At 42.4% G+C, this 10,772-nt stretch overlaps 2 non-coding genes across 2 annotated transcripts; both read left to right on the forward strand.

Moving 5' to 3' along the window:
* Positions 1-3,599: 3,599 nt before the first annotated feature.
* Positions 3,600-3,791, forward strand: LOC141150616 (U2 spliceosomal RNA). The gene has a single exon (XR_012246767.1). It is a non-coding gene; the product is annotated as a U2 spliceosomal RNA (small nuclear RNA).
* A 6,677-nt stretch (positions 3,792-10,468) lies between these two features.
* LOC141150745 (U2 spliceosomal RNA) lies at positions 10,469-10,658 on the forward strand. The gene has a single exon (XR_012246868.1). It is a non-coding gene; the product is annotated as a U2 spliceosomal RNA (small nuclear RNA).
* Positions 10,659-10,772: the final 114 nt, after the last annotated feature.

A 10,772-nucleotide genomic window follows, 5' to 3' on the forward strand; every position in this document is an offset into this window, starting at 1 on the left:
ACCCCCAGCGGCGGGATTATAGTTCAGATGAAGATGGAAGCGCTTCAGTGAAGAAAAAGAAGAAAACTGAACCATCTTTTTCCCCTTTAAGTGACTGCAGTGTGAGTCCAGCCCGGGTGTACCCTACTGCATCCGATCCCCAAGATGTGTCTTTTTTGGGGGAAGGCACAAACTACGATATCTGCACGTTCAGCATCCTACCCCCAGAAGGGTTCGGATGATGTACAGGTGGGCATGTTCTCGTGACCTGCCACGTCAAATCAATAGATGGGTGCCCAAGTTGCTCTCAGCATCTTGTCGCTAAATATTCGGCTGATTAAATCTGAGTTGAGAAGAGTGGCAATTTTGGACTACTTGAGCTACTTGGATGCGGACGTATACTGTATCCAGGAGTGAAAATGCATGGCCTTTAGGTCAAAGTGTGTGGTCTGGTTCTGTATGTAATAAAAATTGTGGGGTAGGTGTTTTGGTGAAGGGTTATAGTGTTAAGATAGAAATTTACATGGTGGTGGAGGCGGGGAGGTGTGTAATAAGTGAGTTAAATTGTAGGGGGTGGAGGGTTAGGGTGGTAAATATGTATGCACCAATAGATAAAGGGGAGAGGCTGGAAATTTTTGAGAAATTATGTTTTTTTTGATCTGGCAAAATGCCAAGAATTTTTGTTGGAGATTTCAATTGTGTAACGGAGGGGGATAAGATGGATGTTACAGGTAAAAGACTCAAGAGTCTTGTGGCGGATTTTTCCTTACAGGATGCTGCGGAAGTTTTTTTAGTTAATCAGCCTCCTGCGACCTATAAGGCCGACACGGGAGGTATAGAGTCTAGAATAGACCGTATTTTCTTTTCTTCACAAAATGTTATTTGTAGGAATTTCCAGCAGGAAGATGTTCTTTTCTCTGACCATGTGTGTTTAAGGGCTCGTCTAGAAGGTAAGATTTCCTTTGTATATGGTGGTGGTGTGTGGAAACTTAATGTGCGTTTGCTGGAAGATAATAGGATCATGCGAGATTTTAGACGAATATATGTTAGGTGGAGGGATAAAAAAAAGTGATTTCAGGAATTTGCTTGAGTGGTGGGACTGGATGAAGAGTGAGATTGGTTTTTTCTTTAGAAAAAGGGGCAGGAGGAAAGCAGCAATGAATAGAGCAAAATTTAATGATTTAAGCTCTAGACTGGAGTGGCTGAGGAAGTTAAGGATGATGGGAGTGGATGTGGATGTTTTGATGTGCCAAGTGAAAGAACAGATTAAGAAATATATTGAGGGCAAAGGGAAAGAAATTATGTACCGTTCTAAGATTGAACACTTGGAGAAAAATGAGAAATGTACAAGGTTTTTTTTTCAAAAAAGTTTTTGGGAAGAAAGTGGATATGGATGAGGTGGTGAATGGTGATGGAGTGTGTGTGAGTGGGAACGATGTGATGCAGGAGGTGGTGTTGTTTTATAAGGAGTTGTATGGGGAAAAATGGGTTGATGATAGGATGTTGACTGATGCTTTGGGGTGTTTAGAAGGTTGTTTGGGTGAGGATGAACGTGAAATATTGGATGATGTAATTGTGTTGGATGAAGTTAAAAAAGTGGTGATGTCTGCGAGTAAGAATAAAACACCTGGGAAGGATGGACTGCCTGTGGAGTTATATGTTAAGGAATGGGACACGATGGGAAATGACTTATTGGAGGTGTGCCAGTATAAGTTCATGGAGAATATGTTCAGTGAATCTATGAGAGATGGGGAGGTGGTTTTAGTTCATAAGAAATGTGATAAAAAGGATTTGGGGAATTGGAGGCCAATCACCCTTTTGAATGCAGACTATAAGGTGTTTAGTAAATTGTTGGCTAGCCGGATGCGGGAAGTGATTGGCGGTGTGGTGGTTGAAGATCAGGTGTGTGCGGTGCCTGGGAGAAGTATGACTTAAAATTTGGTGTTGTTGCGTGATGTGATTGGGGATTGTATGAGTCGTAAGCAGAAATGTTTGTTGTTTTCGGTTGATTTTGAAAAAGCTTTTGACCGTGTGTCACATAGCTTTATGTTTAAGGTTTTGTCTAAGATGGGTTATTCCAGGAATTTTGTAAACTGTGTTAGGAGTTTGTATTGTAATGTTTCAAGTGAATTTTTCGTGAATGGGTGGTTGAGTGAGAAAGTGAGAATTAAATCAGGAGTGCGTCAGGGGTGCCCTATGTCCCCTTTTTTGTTTATTAGTGTGATTGAAGTGTTGATGTGTATGGTTAGGAAGGATAAGGTTATGAGAGGTGTGATGATTCCTGGGAGTAATGGAAAGGATGTGAGAATTCTAGGTTACATGGATGATGTGGTGATTGTGAGTGGGAATATGGCTGCAATGAGTAGGGCAAGGTTGATATTAAGTTTGTTTTGTAGTGTCTCAGCTTTTAAGGTCAATTGGACTAAGAGTTCCTTTAAATGTTTTGGTGAGAGCAATGTACGGATGGATAGTGTGAGGTGTGAGGATGGTGCAATAAAGGTGCTTGGGATTAAGTTTAATGATGATTTGAAAGGAAATGAGAGTTGGGAAGATTGTGGGGTGAGAGTGGTGCGGAAGTTGAATTTTTGGCGAATGAGAGAATTAACTCTAACTGGGAAAGTTCTAATTATTGAGGCGGTTATTTTGCCTATTTTGTTGTTTGTTGCGAATGTGTATCCTGCTGCTTTTAAGAAAATTAGGAAAACTGAGAAATTCATCTTTAATTTTCTTTGGGGATGTCGCATGGAGAAATTGAAACGGGAATATGTCTATAAGTTATGTGCAAATGGTGGTTTGGATTTTCAAAATGTTGATTTCTTTTTAGGGATTAGTTACGTGAAAATGGTGGTGGTGGTTTTAGGGAAAAGCAATAAGTGTGCTCATATGATGAAGTATTCGGCTGGATGGATGCTTTATGGCTTAAAGTGGGTCAAAAGGGATGCTAGAGTGCCTGTTGCTTTTAAGTGTCCTGTATGGTATGGTTGTGTTGAGAAATTTGTAAGGAAGTATGATTTGTTGTCCGTTAATATGAGTGATTTTAGGCAAAAGAAGAAAGTCATTAGGATGGTGCGTGAGCGTGAGGTGGTATGTAATATCAATAGATTGAGAGGGGATGAAGTAACCGAGATGTGGAGAAAATTAAGTATAGATGGTGTGACTAATAGACAGAGAGATATCGCTTGGATGATGTTGCATGACATTTTGCCTGTTAGAGATGTGCAAAAGAAGAGGGATTTAGTTAAATCTGAGGTATTTCCGAGGGATGGATGTGGTTTGAGAGAGCATGTTAGACATATGGTATGGGATTGTGACATTGAATATGATGTATGGAAGGGTATAGGGGGACTTTGTTAGGAATTGGTGGGTGTGAAGTATGTTAATTGGAAACTTGCTATGTTTGGAATGGGTGCATGTAGCCGAATTAAGAATAGGATTTTATGGTTGTTGGTGGTGTGTGTAATTGAAAGTTTGTGGGATGCGAGGAATTTGTTAGTTTTTAAAAGGAAGAAAATGTCAGTTAATGAGTGTTTGAGATTGATTCTGTCACGTATGAAAGGCTAAGTATCAATGAAAGGCTTTTGTAAGTCGATTTGATTGAGCTTATGCTCTGGCCTATCTGATTTGGTTTTAAAAAATAAAAAAAAATAAATAAAAAAAAATCTGTTCTTATCAGTTTAATATCTGATACGTCCCCTATCTGGGGACCATATATTAAATGGATTTTTAGAACAGGGAGATGGAAAAAGAGCTTGCTCTGTCCACTCCACGCATTGACCTGGTATTGCAGTATTTCCGGGAACGGTGCACTCCTTCTTTAATGCAGTTTATAAAATCAGAAAGAATTGAATTCAATGCATTTTGTTGATTTTGCTTGTTTGTCGCATTTTTGGAACGACTTTTTTGGCTTTGCTTTTCTTCGCCTCATTGGATTTTTCATGTTAAAAGTTGCAGAAGCCAGATGACAAACTCGTTTTCGTTCAACTTCACCAACTGTGCATTGCATTTCATTGTACTGTAATGCAATGCTATCTATCTAGCTCTCCCCCTTTCCTTCCTTTTGGATAAGCAGCCATATTAGGCAAGCATTTTGGAGCTTTCACCTAACTAACTACAGGTGGTGAGATAAGCTGCACAATATAATTGTCCTTTCAGTATATTGTTGCACACACACCATCTGTTAGGGGGACGGTTGCAAACACTTTATTAAATAGGAACGCAGACAACCCCAGCGTCCACGATGCAGCCTAGAGGACTGCTGCCGAACACTTTCCGGGTGGAAAGGCAAACGACAACCAAATGATAAACCCTTCCATGTTAATTTCACACTGGACAGGGTATAGCGGTACGCTCTTTCTCCGTTTACTGCACGGAGGAGAGAGCAACCGGCGACGCACCTAACAATTATCTTAGCCCTTCGTGTTAACGCACACGGTAGGGTAAGACGGTTCGCACAATCTCCAAGAACCGCAAGGAGACGTGTGACCGTGGGAACAGCAGTAGCCCTGTCTTTGATACAAGCGCTACGCTATGGGGATTGGCGCTAAAGCGGTTCACACAATCTCCAAGAACCGCAGGGAGACGTGTGACCAGACTATGAGCAGTAGCCCTGTCTTCGGTACAGGCACTACGCTATAGGAGACGGCGCTAAAGTGCGGGTGAGATTCCCGCCGGGTATTCGAGCACTCACCCGGCATGCTACCGGACTGAGAAAACCCTCTCTATTTAGCTCACAGGCGGCTCGGGGTGTAAGGCGAACCCCCTGGTTAGAGCCAGTCAGCGAGGCGAAGCTACCTGCCTATTTTTTCTACCTGCCTAGCTAAAGCTATGGCTCCTTGAGGAGCCCAGAGTAAGCATGCACACCACAAACAGCTAGCTCAAATGATATGAGCGCGCCACCATGTTTGTGGGCGGGCCTTTTAAAAACTAAGCCCTGCCCCACTGCTGCACCATTGGTGACGTCGCCTGTGACCAATCAGGCGGTGCCAGGTCACTTGGTCAGCTGGTTCCTGAACCACCATTCAGGCGGTGCCAGGTCACCGGGTCAGCTGGTTCCTGAACCACCAATCACGGTGCGCCATGTCATGGGCATGCTCAGTGCGATGCATTTTAGACTTAGGCTGCAGTGGCCTAGTCTCTCTCCGCTACCTGTGCTTCAAGTTGCTAGGCACAAATACATGAGATACCACTTGTACCTCTCGTGCATTGGCTAGGCATTGGGACAGACAGTGATGCTGTGCAGCATCAGCCCTGGCTGAACCAGAATGGGAGACCACAAAAACCACTGATGATTCAGAACCCATTTCTGATCCAGTAAGCGCCTGGTGCCTAACACCATCTATTTAGCAAATGCCCTTGTTATCAACTGCAGCCGTTTAAACTCACTTGAGCCAACAGGTATGTGCTGCGCTGGTTACCCTGCAATTAAATTTCTTTTTTGGCTTGCTACAATGACTTTTCTGAAATGTTGTCTCCCTCTGGTGGAACACTGACTTCTTTAATTTCATGCCTGCAGACTATAAAAAATAACCCAAAAAAGTTTGGCTGATTGGTCTGTGGCGTTCTTTTAAAGTGTTGCTTATGGCGGTCTCGGTGAGATTTTCAGTGCTGTTCAGTCAGCCAGGTATCCTGCCTGCAGTAGATCGAATGTGGCAATAGAACACTGCGCGTGTCATAATAGGCCCTGAGCCTTTATATACCTGCGCACGGCAGCAGCCACCTTCAGTCTGCTGCTGGACAGGCAGCAGCAGGTAAGGTAAGTAATCAGCAACACTCCTGCTAAGGGTAGACGGCTGCTCATTTTTCTTCCCCCTTAATTGGTTCTCCTCCCTCCCTTCAGTGTTGAGGCGGGTGGGAACAGTAGGGGGCGAGGGTGGTGTGCTAAAACAGGTGGAGTCATGCAGATCTAAAACGCGTGGATTGCAGCAGCAGCAAGCCGAAAAGTGCAGGCATGTAAGGGATCTAGAGGTTGACAACATGTCTTCTTAACGGGAGTCCAGGTGCCCATCTCCACAAATGGACTTTTCAGGATCCGAGGGTGGCACCCTAGGCCGAAACCAATTCTGGTTATCGCTTCTCGGCCTTTTGGCTGCGATCATTTGGTTGAAGCCTGATAGGTGCGAGCTCTCTGGAGGAATCCAGGCCTTTTTTGCGAAAGGATTTGGCGATTTTCTGTGGTATTATACCGACAGGTTTTGAAAATGAATTTCGTGAAGAACACTATCCGAATTGGAGTGGATCCATCAGTTTCCAAGAGGAATAATGTGTCCTTCATCGTGGAAAAACTTTTGGAAGGTAAAGCTGGAGCAAAACGAGGCGAGTGTCAACGAGTGTCTTAAATCAGGTACATATGACGTGACTTTTGTAGAAGAAAATACCTGCCTTGATGTGTTTGAGTGGCTTAGGAGTCACACTGATGATCCTTTCTTGGAAGGGGTGTGGTTTGAACCCTTGTTTGGACTTCAAGAAAAGATTGTGTGGGTAACAGTTTATAACCCTTTTACTGAACCAGCATTGCTTGAAGGCTTCCTTGCACGGTACTGATTATGTGCGTAAAGGGGAAAAGCAGTTTAATTCTCTAGGGATTTTCAACTGCAAATACAAGTTTCGGGTGAAACTGAAGAAGAATCCTGGAAGTGTGGGAGGCTTTAGACATCCTCCTGCAAATTTTTCTGTGGCGGGACATAGGGGCTTCCTTTACTATGTAGGGCAGATTATGTATTGCAGGAAATGTTTCTGCTTTGGACATGTGCAGGATGCATGTAAGAAAGGGCAATGTTGCCATAACTGCAAAGAGGAGGGGCATGTGGCAAGGCTTGTGACATGTGCGGAAGTGGTGAGCACATGTTTAAAGATTGCCCGCAGGGTGTGCCCAGGAAAACTGATAAGGAGAGGAAGGAGGAGGAGGAGGAAAGGAGGCGTGTGCAGCAGATAGAAAGAGAAACTGCTAGAATGTTGAGAGAGCAGAGGAGGCGGAGAGAAAGGTCTGCCCCTGAAACTGTGAGTCTGAGGCCTGCTTACCAGAAGAAGAAGAAGGAGGCACCTAAAATGGAAAAGGAGCTTGTGAAAGAATTGAGGAGCAGATGAAAGCAGCGGGAGAAGGAATGTGTCCGGATACGTTGGACTTTCAGGATGCTGTAGATGCTGCAGATTGTATGGAAACTGGGGAAGGTTCTTCACACCCTTCAGATCCTGAAAATATTGAGAAGTACTTCTCCGATGAGGGTGGGGGGAGTAGAAAGTGTCACAGGGAGGGTGGTGGGGCAAATGATGAAGAAGATATCAAGGCACCGCAGAGAAAAGTGGGTGCCAAGAAAGCAAGGTGGGGTGATGGTGATGCTGCTAGCGGCTCGGAAACGAGTTGCTCGGTTCAGATGGTGGAAGAAGATAGTGGGGGTGCTGGTTAAGGTTGCCTTGCAATATGCGTGATAATGCCTATTATGAGCTTTGACTTAAGTCAAAGGCTTTTCTTATGAGTGGAGTTTTTGTAGCAGTTTTGTAACTTTTCTGTATTTGTTTTAGGAGGTTAAAAAAAAAAAAAGGGTTTTACTATAATTTCACAAAATGTGAGAGTTTTTAAAAATAAGGTCAGGAGGGCTGCAATTTTTGATTTTTTGGCTATGAAGAATGCATCAATTTTTTGTTTGCAAGAGTGTGGGGTGGTGGATGGGGTGAGAGGGGATGAATGGTCTCATGGAGTGTCTGTGTGGTCGGGGAGTGCATGTAATAAAAATGATGGTGTGGGGATTTTAGTTAAAGGGAGGGAGGTGGTTTTGAGTGATTATGTGGTGATGTGGGGAGGTGTATTTTAGCAAATTTTGAGTATAAAAATTTTAAATTTTGTGTTATTAATGTTTATGCGCCGGTGGAGAAAAATGACCGGAAAAAATTATTTGAAAAAATTAAACTTTTTGTTCCGGGAAGAATGCCTGTGGTGATTGTGGGTGATATGAATTGTGATGTGGGGAGAGTGAATGTGGATGTGTCTGGGAAAACTTGGTTAGTGATTTTGATTTGCATGATATGCAAAGTGTATGTAAAGTGAGGCCTTTGTTAAATACCTTCTTTTCCGAAAGTGGAAGTATACAATCTAGATTGGATTATTGTTTTATTTAAAAAAATATGATTCCTGTTGACTATAAGCAGGAGAATGTTTTGTTTTCAGATCATGTGTGCATGTCGTGTGAGTTGGATGTGAATGTGAATGGGGTGTTTGGGAAAGGTTTGTGGAAGTTGAATGTTAAGTTATTGGAGCATGAGGAAGTAAGAAAGGAATATGCAAGACGGTATGAGGAGTGGTGTGAGTGTAAAAATGGTTTTGGGAATGTTTGTGGGTGGTGGGATTGGGTTAAAAAACAGACAAAAATTTTTTTCAAAAATTTGGGTTATAGGATGGCAGCAGTCAAGAGGAGACATTTTGTGAGTTTAAATGCGCGTTTAAGTTTCTTGTATAAATTGAGGGAGGGAGGGATGGAGGTGGAGGAGGATATTTTACTAGTGAAAAAGGAGGTTCATGAGTTTTTGTTGGAAAAAGGGAGGAGTATTGTCTTTAGAGCAAAAGTTGATAATTTGAAGCATGATGAAAAATGTTCATGTTTTTTTTTCAAGAAGGTTTTTGGGAAAAAGCAAAATATGTGTGTGTTGAATGGAGCAGATGGAAGTGAGGTGAATGGAGAGGATATGTGTGAGGAAGTGGCAAAGTTTTATGAGGATTTGTATGCTGTAAAGTGGAGGGATGAATGTTTGGAGAATGATGTTTTGAGTATGTTAGAGAATGAATTGAATGAGGCGGAAAGAGAGAGAGTGATGGGTGCTGTGACAAGTGATGAAGTATGGAAGGTTATGTGTAGTATGGCTTTGAATAAGACGCCGGGGAAGGATGGTTTTCCAGTAGGGGTGAGGCAGGGGCGTCTGTTATCCCCTGTGGCTTTTATTTGTGCAATTGAACCTTTGTTGTGTATGCTGAGGAAAGATAAAGTGATTCGTGGTGTGCAAGTGCCGGGTGGTGGAGGAAGAGAGTGGAAGGTGAGTGGTTATATGGATGACGTGTGTGTATTATGTGATTCTGAATGTTCGGTGAGGCGGGTGAAGTTGTTAGTGTCTATCTTTTGTGGTTCGTCTGCGTTTAAAGTGAATTGGGAAAAGAGTGAGTGTAAGGTTTTTGGAAGTGGTGTTTTCAGTAGAGATGTAGGTGTCAATGTAGTAAATGGGCCTATTAAGGTTTTGGGAGTGAAGTTTTCAGAAAGACTGGATGGGAAAGAAAGTTGGGATGACACGAAAGAGAAGGTTGAAAAGAAGTTATGTTTTTGGAAGTTGAGAAGCCTTACTTTTTTTTGGAAAAATCTTAGTTATTAAAAGCGTGGTGTAGCCTATTTTTTATATGCTGCAGTTGTGTTTCCACCAAGTTATATGGTTTTGAGAGGATTGAACAGGATTTTGTTTGTTTTTTTGTGGAATTCAAAAATGGAGAGGGCACGGAGGGAAGTGTTGGTGAAGCGTATGGAGAAAGGTGGTTTGGGTTTTCCAAATTTAGAAGTTTTTTTGGGTGTGAATATTGTGGTGTTTGTGCTGAAAGTGATTATGGGGGATGGAAAGTTTTCATGTATGTGTGGATATTTATTTGGGGCTTATTCTTTTCGTTTGAAGTGGAGAGAGAGGGATTTGCGGTGTCCGGTTGCTTTTGAGGTGCCCGTGTGGTATGTGTGGGTTTATAAGTTTTTGGTGAAGTATGAGTTGTGTGATGAGGATGTGAGGTTGTTTGGAAATAAGAAGGCTGTGTATAGGATGATTGAGTGTAGAGAAATGAAGAGTGGAATAAATTTGGTGAGAGGGTGTGATGTGCAAAAAGTATGCAAGAAGGTGTGGATGGGTGGTATGACAAATAAGCAGAGTGAGGTTGTCTGGCAGTCTTTGCACGGAGTGTGGCCAGTGACAGAGTTTCAGAGGAATAGAGGTTTAGTGAGGAGTGAAATGTGTCCAAGGAATGGTTGTGGTGGAAGGGAAAGTGTGTTGCATGTTTTTTGGAATTGTCAGTATGCTAGAGATGTGATTGGGAGAATGGGGCCTTTAGGTAAAGAATTGTGTGGCGTGAATTTGTTGTCTTTTGAGTTGTTTATGTTTGGTTTGGGAATATGTGATGGGACGAAGGAAAGAGTCTTGTCGTTGATGCTTGTGTGTATAAAGGAAGTGTTATGGGATGTGAGGAATGTGTATGTGTTTAAAAGGAAGGAAATTGCTGTAAAGGATAGTGTGAAGGTAATTTTGGGGAAGATGTATGTGTGTTTCTTATGGGACAAAAAGAGGAAAGGGGAAGTGGATGCGGAGGGAATATGGAAAGTTAAAAAGTGGAGATATTTTGTAAATACTTCTTGATTTTCTTTCCTGTGTAATGTTTAAAAATAATTAAAAATTTTCCGATGATGATGGGAGCAGCATTTGTGTCGTGGAGTTGATGCAGCTGTTTGGAAGGAAGTTCCTTTGGTCGTGACTATAGACCGTGGATTTCCCCATCTGTGGGAAAAAAAAAAAAATCTATTCTTATCAGTTTAATATCTGATACATCCCCTATCTGGGGACCATATATTAAATGGATTTTTAGAACAGGGAGATGGAAAAAGAGCTTGCTCTGTCCACTCCACGCATTGACCTGGTATTGCAGTATTTCCAGGAACGGTGCACTCCTTCTTTAATGCAGTTTATAAAATCAGAAAGAATTGAATTCAATGCATTTTGTTGATTTTGCTTGTTTGTCGCATTTTTGGAACGACTTTTTTGGCTTTGCTTTTCTTCTCCTCATT

This window comes from Phyllobates terribilis, unplaced genomic scaffold (assembly GCF_046119375.1).
Source record: "Phyllobates terribilis strain yellow unplaced genomic scaffold, ASM4611937v1 Scaffold_5__5_contigs__length_657084704, whole genome shotgun sequence".
Lineage (NCBI taxonomy): Eukaryota > Metazoa > Chordata > Amphibia > Anura > Dendrobatidae > Phyllobates > Phyllobates terribilis.